The sequence below is a fragment of the Xiphophorus hellerii genome, chromosome 4, assembly GCF_003331165.1.
Source record: "Xiphophorus hellerii strain 12219 chromosome 4, Xiphophorus_hellerii-4.1, whole genome shotgun sequence".
Lineage (NCBI taxonomy): Eukaryota > Metazoa > Chordata > Actinopteri > Cyprinodontiformes > Poeciliidae > Xiphophorus > Xiphophorus hellerii.
The window spans coordinates 24,942,754-24,952,817 of NC_045675.1; positions in this window are offsets into that span (position 1 = coordinate 24,942,754).

Sequence of the window (10,064 nt, forward strand, 5' to 3'; positions counted from 1 at the left end):
AATCAAGCTTTAACTATCATCTTGGCTTTAAAAGCACTAGTGGCGATGGAAAACAGTGAAAGGAAGGCGTCTCGGTGCCAGTGGTAAGGAAATAAAGCGCATAACTAAGAGATTACACAACAAACCACAGCATGGCGCTCAGGCGCGTACCCGCTGCAGCAGAAAGCTTTCTGTTCATAGCCTGATGGCATCCTGACAACACAATCATTTATGGAAACTCGCATTTGAGCAGAAAGAACGAGATTAAAAAGGTAATGTAAGCAGGAAAAGGAAAGAAAACTCAGGACATGAGTCCAAGGAGAAAAGGAGCTGTAAGGCTTCCTGGGTTCAAGCAGTCAGACATTTTTTTGTTTTGACCCTGAATCTCTGCGGGCTCCCTGCTCCAACCTGTAATTAGCCTCAGCCTAAAAAGCTACGAGAGTTTGATTACAAACTTGCAGCACTCCTGAGGAAAACTAATTAAGCATTTCAGTGTTCAAAAATCTTTCCAGGGGCTACCATATACTTACATTCAGAGCTTAAAATAGGGCTGCCGGCTCAAGAGGAACAGAGGCTAATTCAACAAATAAGCATCGACTTTGATTTAGACTCTTATTTGCATAGCTAGATTTAATCTTTTCAAAAGTTTCTGGGGCATTCCCATACCCCCACTCACTGAAGAAAATTCCAATGTATATTTCAATCCAGTCTCCTCTTTGCTCTTCCAGGAAAAGTGTGGGATTTGTGGTTTGGATACAGTAAAAGGATTCAGCGGAGGGGCCTGGGGTGGGTGAGCGGCCGCTGGCAGGACTTGTCTAGAACTTACCGCGTTTCCATGCCACCCTGTTTTCTTTTCACCTGGGTCCCTTTTCCGATCCTAATTGTGTTTTTTTTTTTTTGCTTTATTCGGATTTACGGTCACGCAGGAGAAGAAATGGATCCCAGGCTCCGAGCGGTGGAGAAGGCTCTCTGGCTCTTGTCCTGGGCGCTGCGGTGGCTGCCGACCTCACAGTGACCTTAAGGAAAACTGCTTAATCCTGCCACTGGCTCTTGAACTCCACCCCTTCACTGTATAATTATCCCTACACAGCTTATGGCATTGTAATTATCTTAATGAGCGTATGAGACTTTTAAAATTAATGGAAAACCATTTTGTGTGTTTTTTTGTCACAAATAAGGTGAGTTATTGCTCTGAAGCGGCCATTTTAATCAATAATGATTAGCTTGTGTTTTTCTGGCGCTAATTTTCACCTTCATGTGGAGTGGTTTATATCCTGTGGGCTGAGGCCACCACAACGGTCTGCAAATTAAAGAGAGTGTGATGCGGGCTTTCCCCTTATTTTCGGTGTTAAATTATAATTTGTGCGTCGAAACGTTCTAAGAGGAGTCACGTTTTCAAGCAGTGCTTGTTATTTTCTATCTAATTTTCCTGTTTTTCCTCCATTACCCATGAAAACTCACCACACATCACCAGTCCATCCTGTTTGCAATCTTTTAGGCGCACAGGCAGGCCAGAGTCAACAGCCGTGGGACGTCGGCAGGTCGTAAGTCCGTGCAGGTCATCACAAAGACACCCGAGTCAGCACTGGTAAGTGTAATTTGGAGTCAAGATGCCTTCAGTTCAAAGGAGGAGAACCGCACAGCGTCACCTTCCTAAAATAACGGCACAGGTCATTTTTGGCCAAAAGATGATTTGGGCAAAGAAAATGACATGGTCCATTATTTTAGAAAGGTGAGTATATGCTTTTGACTAAAACACTAGATGGATGTCTTGATTACAAGATGGAAATATTGTCTTACAGGGACAAAAATAAGCTAAATTGCTGGTCAACCAGCAGGTGATTTCTGGTATTTTTCTGTCATGTCAAACGTTACTTTACAACATTGTATCCCAATACAAAACAATATGATATGATACAATATGCCGTGCACGCATAAAATATTAAATAAGACATATAATGCAACGTGATTAATTATAATATATCAAAACACATATCAATCCAATGGTTAGGGTTGTGATGAGGCCTCGTGCCACGAGATCTGAAAATTTCTGGTTCGTCACGAAAGGGTCTGGAAACATTTAGCTGCTAAATCATCAGTTTGACTTTACTAGGAGACGTGAGCTTTGAGGACACCCCAGCTGCGTTTAAGTAGTTTCTATGGCCACTCCGTCCGTACCCAGTAGAAACTATAGGCGGCAGGAGAGTCACAGACGACTCAAATTTAGACATGCCCTGCAACTAACATGAGTATTATCCATAGGCACCTGCCGAACCGCCACAGCCACACCACTGAAAGATTAAAAAAAATTAAAAAGTGGAAGAAGTACAGCAATTATAAGATGTTTTTGCTGTACTTACCTGGTGTCTAAGTGGCTCTCCGTTGACCTTTCTGCCCAAGCTGGTCTCGGTGTATCGCTGGTCATGCAGCACATCTCCATTTGCAGTGACTGACCAAGAATGCCAGATTGTTGTATACTAGCTTGGACATTTCCACCACAAACTCATGGAAATACATTTAGGAAAGGATGGAGCAAAAGTGTCTCGTTTCAAGAGTCTCCAGATGAAAACCTCTCCTCTCCAAAATAGAATGTATCAGCACAACTGAGGTTTGCCACATTTCACCTGAATGAGCCACGAGAGAGCAGGAACAATGTCATATGAACAGAAAGCTTGAAGATGCTTGGTCATATGCATAGTGCAATGGTTGATGAAAAACAAACATGGCATTTCAGCACAAACTTCTTGCAGTGTGAAGGTGGAAGTGTGATGATTAGAGTCATGAAGCTAGGTGTTATCTCCTCTGCATGCCAAAGTTTTGTTGAGTCAAATTTGAGGTCATCAGTTCAACAACTAAAGCTTTAGCTAAGTTTGGTGAACAAGGAAATGTTCAGCTGCACCAAAAGTCTTATCACAAGGATTTACTTTTTCAAACAAAGCTTTTCCATTGGGTTTCATCTCTGTTTGATCAGTGATCATGTGGAGTCTGTCGTGTGTTATTGTACACAAGCTGGCAGAGGGTGTACTTTCTTTTTGCTATGTGGCAGTTCTTGCATAAAGGGCGTCCTGGGTGAGTCTGGGTGAGACCTTCCTTCTGCAACAAGCCTAATCTGCAAAACAATTAACTGAATAGAAACACAAAGACATAAAACTTTTACTGCTCTCACATTAATTGATCTAGAGAGGCTAACAGTTTTTAAGCTTGTCTGGATCTAAAATTATAGTCTTATAAATCTTAAACTGGGGTTTCAGTTATATGAGTTTGAGCAGGGAAGTTTAGATTTTGAATTACAGATTGACAAATCCAGTCCAGACTCCTTAAAAACAGGAACAATTATGTTTAACTAGGCTGCACCATCAGGCATGAGAGGTACACAGCAACATTTTCTTACAGTACTGACTGAACATAAAAAGAAACAACATAGCAGAGTCAGTAAGTGGGCAGTTTAAGATAACTTTGTATTTATTACCATTTTTTCACTGTTTTGATGCCCCCTACACTGTGGCGCCCTGAGCAGCAACTGCGTATTGAGAACCTCTGCTGCTTTACATACAAACCTAATCTAAAAAAAAAAAAACCTGTCGGTAAATATCTACGGAAGCCAATTAGTACCAAACCATGAGGCAGTGCTGATGATGCAGCACAAATGACAGAAATAAAGACAGAAACACTCCTCACTGTTGTTCTTCCTCCTCCTCCTCATCATCTTGACAGTGTTTTGTCACTTTGCTTCTCAGAGCAGACAGGGATCAATACCTCAGCTGTTAGTGAGATCTCTAGTGTGTGAAACCACAGCCAGCTCGAGCATCTACTCACTGCTCTGTGGCTGGTTTTACGTCAGTATTTATTATTGTCATCTTCACAACCAGGCGGCCATGACAGACAAGGCCTGAAGAGTTTCTCACAGCTTGCAAACCAGGAAATAAACAGTTGTCCATCAAGCAAACACTCATCTATATATAGTTAAGCGACATTTCATTCACCACCCAGTGCCTCGGAGCACAGTGCCATCTTTTTACCAGTGTTTCCAAGTCAAAACATAGCACTAATAATTAATGTAATCAATGTAATTTGTCTACAAATTTAATAGAAACTGTGATATACGGTGGACAGGCCTTAACCTTGCAATAACATGACAAAGGGCATCTGTCTTTATCGTCAACACTCTATGCCTTATTTTTAGCTTAAAAAGTTTGTTTTATAAAACTGAGCTTACACTAACCTTTGACCTCCAGCTGAAATGCAGAGTAACATATCCCAGATTGCTGCACACTGCAGATCAGCTGAAAAAAAGGCTCCTAGATTTTTTTTTACTAACTTACAAGGAAGAAAAATGTTGAAATAAATTTGGGGGGATAAGATCCGACCGAAAACTGAAGAAGCGCCGCCCGTCACTCTTATTCATGTAACGCTACGACGGTTGTCAGCTTCCGAGCAGCATCTCTGTTGACTGGGAACCTGAGCAGATAGCCTAACTAACTAACCTGCTGGGTATGCTTTGACGAGTTGAACAAAACATCTATCCGGTGTCTTGAGCAATACGCTCTTGAAAACAATTCAATTAAGCTGGTATTTATTCTGAATTCTGTGTCATAATCAAAATAATGTTGTAGACATCATTTCATATTCAGTCCTACGTTTAGTTTTTTATTGTAAATGAAAGGGATATTACTCTTAGTGTTTTTTATTTTTCTGTAAATATCACAAAGCCATGAGAACCTCATGAAGGCCTGCCATAAGACTTGCAATGCAGAAGAACCGGGAATTTGTGAGCTTCGTTATTCGGATGCTTGTTTGCAGCGACAGACCCAGAGCTCACATACTACTGAAGACAAGGCCAGAATCCATCTATCTCCCTCCTACCATCACTAGTGAACAAGACAAAGTCACCGAAGCTCCCCTGCTGGAGCTAAAGACTCTTATATTAGAATCGTCACCATCTTGGAAAAACTCCCAACTAACATGCATTTTGCAGTAAAGTCCTCAAAGGATGAAATCTTCCAGTCATTTTCTCCGCTTCCCAAAACATCCTCTTCATGAGGCTGCGTTTACGACAACAGCTTCTTCAGTCAGAGGCTTCTTCAAAAACCGCTGTAACACAGACTGCTGCAGGATACCATCCCTGCCCACAGCCATCAGCGTTTGCAACAACTCTTTGAAGAAAATTGGATGAGTTACAACCACATTTAATTTCCCCTTGAGGGAAACGAGCAAAGGGGTTTTTGAATTTGAATGGAACCGAGTTCGGTTTTGTAAAGTACGCTTCTGATTTCTGTAGATCCTATTCTGTTGTTATGAAAGAGCTAAGTGGATCCTGGAGTTTGTAATTTTACCTGATGAGTGATGAATGGAGATGTTTGTATGTTTTTCTTTCTTAAAAAAAAAAAAAAAAAGTCATGTTTCACTCACTTCATCATTTGTAAGCCGACCCTGATGTTTACACAGGGGGTTGTTTGTGATATATCTAACGTTTAATGCATGAAATTAGGGTTAACTAATTACAAACCCGCTTGTTTGCGACTCGCGAAACGAAGTAGCAATTTTAGCAGGGTTGTCGCCTCCTGCGACCTCATTAATTCATGGAAACGTGCAATATCATGACAAAACACCATCGTTATGGCTTCCAGGGAGCCGGCTTGGGTTTCGCTGGAGACCATTTTCTGTCTGCATTAAGCTGTTAGGAGGAAACTCAGCACTGTACACATCTCAGGCTCGCCCTTTCAGCAAATGACTGAGGTGCTGTTTATTTTCCAGCCTGTCTTTGTTTTGTTACTTTAAGCACCATGTCTGTCAGCCGTAGTGTAATTATATGGAGACAGAGGCGCAGGAGGGGAGGGGGCATGGAGACAGCCTTCCTTTTCAGTGGCTGTGAGCCACAACCAGTGCAGCCTGAAGCTGCTTGCCTTTTTGAAAAGCAGCCAAGAGACTCTTCAGCTCCCATTAAACCCTTTAGATCACCCAAAGAGTTTTCTTTTCTTCTAATTCACCTCGCAGTTTTCATAAGAACTGATCTGAACTGAGGGGAAGAGGATAAACTGCACATGGCAAACACAAGAGCTATAGCCGGCGTGTGATTTATGAGAGGAATCAAGCTTTTGCGCGAAGCTTGGCTTCATAATTACCTGTCAGGTCTTAAATTGTCCATCACTGAACTTTTTAATAACTTGTGAAACATTTACAAACATTTCTAGCAATTATGCAGATCCGCCTTAAGGCACGTTAGTCCAGTCCGGCTCCAACACACTGCCAGTCTCGGAAAAAAAAAAAAAAAAAAAAAAAAAAAACGCCCAACCACAAAAATGAGAGATGGTATCTACTGCACATCAAGCAGCTGTTGATAATGACTGCCGCTAGAAAAGAGAGCTGTGAGCTGCACTGCTGCGTCTGACGCTGAGAACTATGGAGTACTGAATCACTGTAAATAAATGGATTTGTTCAAATAGAAAATATCATTTTGTTAGATGAGAGATTATGAATGTGTTTGCTGCATGAAATACGATTTCAAAGCAGTTTTACAAGGATCTGGACTGACAGAATGTGCACCACTGCTGTAAATGGCAGCTGCTGATCATCAAATGCACTCGATTAACTCATCACCAACAAGTGTGACTTCCTCTATGAAAGCAGGAGCTTAGGCATTTTGCTGATGTGGAACATAATTTATGAGTTTGTTAAATTGTAAATCAGGTCCGTGGAAAGCTTCACATACCGCACTCACACCTCTCACATCATTTTATAACCACAAAGTTCAATGAATATCGTTGGTATTTTGTAACTTTAGACCAAAACTTGATACAAGATGAGACAGACGCATATTTTCGCTGGATTTAGGTCTCGGCTTTGAGAGGCTAATTCTAACCCGGCAGTATGTTTTGGGTCATTGTCCTGCTGCTTTCTTGTAAAGTTAAAATGAGCCTCTTGGTTGCTTCTCTGATTACGAAATTAAATTTTGCACAGCTTTGATCTATTCACTTATCACTTGTTGTCTGAAAAAGGCAGCTATTTTCACTTAATTTCATGTAGGGGTATCAGAGTAGAATGCATGCCATATGTTTTTCAAATAATATATATATTTATATACATTGAAAAGTATTGTTTCAATATGACAAAATGTCCAAAACGTCAAGAGGTTGCAACACTTCTCCAAGCCATTGTCTCTTCTGAAATGCACACATAACTTAAAAACAAAAACGTCAAACTTTGACTAGCAGATAAAATTAGAGAGATGCATTTGATCAATCTGCAGGACAGCTCTGCAGGGCATCATTGGACTAATGTCCATCAAAGATGAAAAACTTCCCCTCTCATCTCGTAAAAACGCGCTTGGTGTACAGACTTGTAAGCTTTGAGGAAGTGGCAGTTGCTGGTGGTGCCTCCTGTTCTGTCTGCCAGGGTGAACATGGCACACAACGCGATGGGGACAGACTCAACTAGCTTTTTTAAAAAAACTTTTCCATTTTCCATGTAGTTCAGTAAACTTATGTCTCCTTTAAAACCTTTTTTTTTTTTCAAACAGTTGTTTGAGACACTTGCGACGCTTTCTACATGAAGCTTTCTAAATTACCCTGCCAAGTCAAAGCGTTGTGAAGTTTAGTGGAGCGTAGCCGATGGCTCATTCCTTCAGATGATTCCTGTCAGTTTAAAATGCTGCACAAGTAATTCAAGGCTGTGGACCCAGATCAGTGCATGGTATTTAGATATCCAAAACAACATCTAAAGTACTGTATTCCTCGCTGTATTGCCTCAGCAAAGGTCCAGATTCATAAATCAACGATAAAAAAAAAAGAGCATAGAAAAAAATAGCATCCAAGTAAATTTTATTATTTTGAAAGGGACAATGTACATGACAGTGCCAAAGCAAAAGAACAAACCAAAACACATAAAATATTTTGTGGACTGCCAAGACAAAAGAATGAGTTTTTAAAATATGTAAGCTTAGCCGCATCAGGCTGACACAGCACTTCAGAAAAAGGCCATCAAATCAGCAGCTGAACATGGTGGTGATAGTGTGGCTACATTGCTGGTAACTGCAGGATTCCACCGACTTGCCGTAGTTGATTGGATGAGGAACTCTGCTTTCTGGCAGAAACAGTTTGTGTCCTCAAGCTCACTTAGAAACACCTGAAAGTTCACCCCATAATGGCCCAAATTAATAGATACAGAAAGAAAGACTCTGAGGGTTTTACTTAAAAGTCGTAATGTAAGTCTGACTGAGATGCTGCGGCATGACGTTAATGCTCAACAGAATGACTTTTTCCTTTGATATATAAAGTCATCAGCTGAAAACTACATTCTGATCTTACTCAGGTTGTGCTTGTCTGATGACAATTTTCTGAAACATGTAAGTTTCACGTGTTAGCTCAGGTGTTAGCTCAAGCGTTGAGCTGCTTGAGCTAACACCTGTGGTTCTGACCTCTGCTTTAGTTGCAGCTTGACTCTCAATGTTGTTTTTAAGCTGCCAGTGACACTAAGAGCAACTGTTCCTCTGAAGGAAAGACCAACAGCAGTGTTTAGAGGATCCTCCAGTGGCCACCCAGAAAACAAAAACAGCACTTTATGCTTGTCATTTTTCTCTGAAACGAGCTGACTGGACGACAAACTGAGCGTACATCTGAGGCTGGAGAACCAAGACGGGGCGGACACTCCTCAACTATCCCCCAGCAAGAGGAAACCCGAGCAGGGTCAGTACCGCTCTGGGATCGACCGCACTGGCATCCACCAGAGTCAAAACCTCATTCTGGAAGTTTGGAAAGCAGAGCGGAGTGACAGCATTTCCTGCGTCCATTTGGAGTCCCACAATATGGAAAACATTTCAGCCTCTGTAAGGAGAAAAGTCAAGTCATGCGCTGGTTAGGTTGTGGTTGCTCGCGGTGATATTTTTGGGTAAATCGGAGTTTGAGAAAAGGAAGCCTTTTATCTATAAACAAAAACAAACTGAACACGGGAGGGGCTGCCGGTTTGAAACTTGATTGTGTGGCCTGAGGAGTAGAATTGTTCTTTGTCAAATAAATGGCATTTAGATTTCTGTGAAAAAGAAAAGAAAAAAAAAAAAACCTCAAACATTCTCTGTGTTTCTGGAGAAAAAGAAAAGAGCTGCAGCTGTTGTCTGGGTGGCGGGGCTCTGCACCAGCATAACCAGGCTTGATATTTACACGGACCACTGCCGAACTGCTATTTAAACGCTGTATGTTGTATACATTTCAGTGGTTTGCAAAAACTGTAGCTACACCTATTTAAAAATATCCCGGGAGAACAAACAGAACATGTGAACTCTAAGCTTTTGTTTAACCTCTGAATCAGTCCTGATCCTCCGTGAGAACGATGGATAAACTAGACTAAACATTTCATCAGCCGCATATGAAGGTCTTGCAAAGTATTTGTGCTTTTTTTCCACAGGGATATTCAGTCAAAAAGCTCCTGGTGACTCTGGAGGAGCTGCACAGATCCACAACTCAGGTGGGAGAATCTGAAACCAGGACATGTTTCGGTATTGCACTCCTCAAATCTGGATGTTATGGAAGTGTGGCCAGAAGAAAGCCTCTGTTGAACGAAACCCCTTTGAAATTCTCAGAAGGTGGTGGTGGTGGTGGCGGCATCATCCTGTGGGAATGTTTGTCTTTAACAAGAACCGAGAAGCTGTTCAGAGTCAATGGGAAGAACGGATGCAGCTACTCACAGGTTAGCACCACAAGAAAATGTATCAGAGGCCGGGAAAAATATGAGACTTGGGTGGAGGTTTACCTTCCAGCAGGAAAAGGACCCGACACAGCCAGAAATACCCTGGAGTTGTTCAAATCTGAGTAAGGCCTAATCAAAGCACAGATTCAAAATGTTCTCCATTCAGTCTGACCGAGCTCGAGCCATTTAGCAAAGCAGAATGGGCAACATTTTCAGTATGTGAATGTGTGAAGCTGATAGACGGTTCTGTCATGGTTGTAGCAATAAAAACCCAAATGCAGATGAACACTATGGTGAAAAATGGAGAAGTTTAATTAAAATTAACAACTTAAGAGGAGCAAATATGGATAAGGCAGGGCATGGAAGCAGACTGACGGAGCCAGAGACAAACACTGGACGTCCAGGAA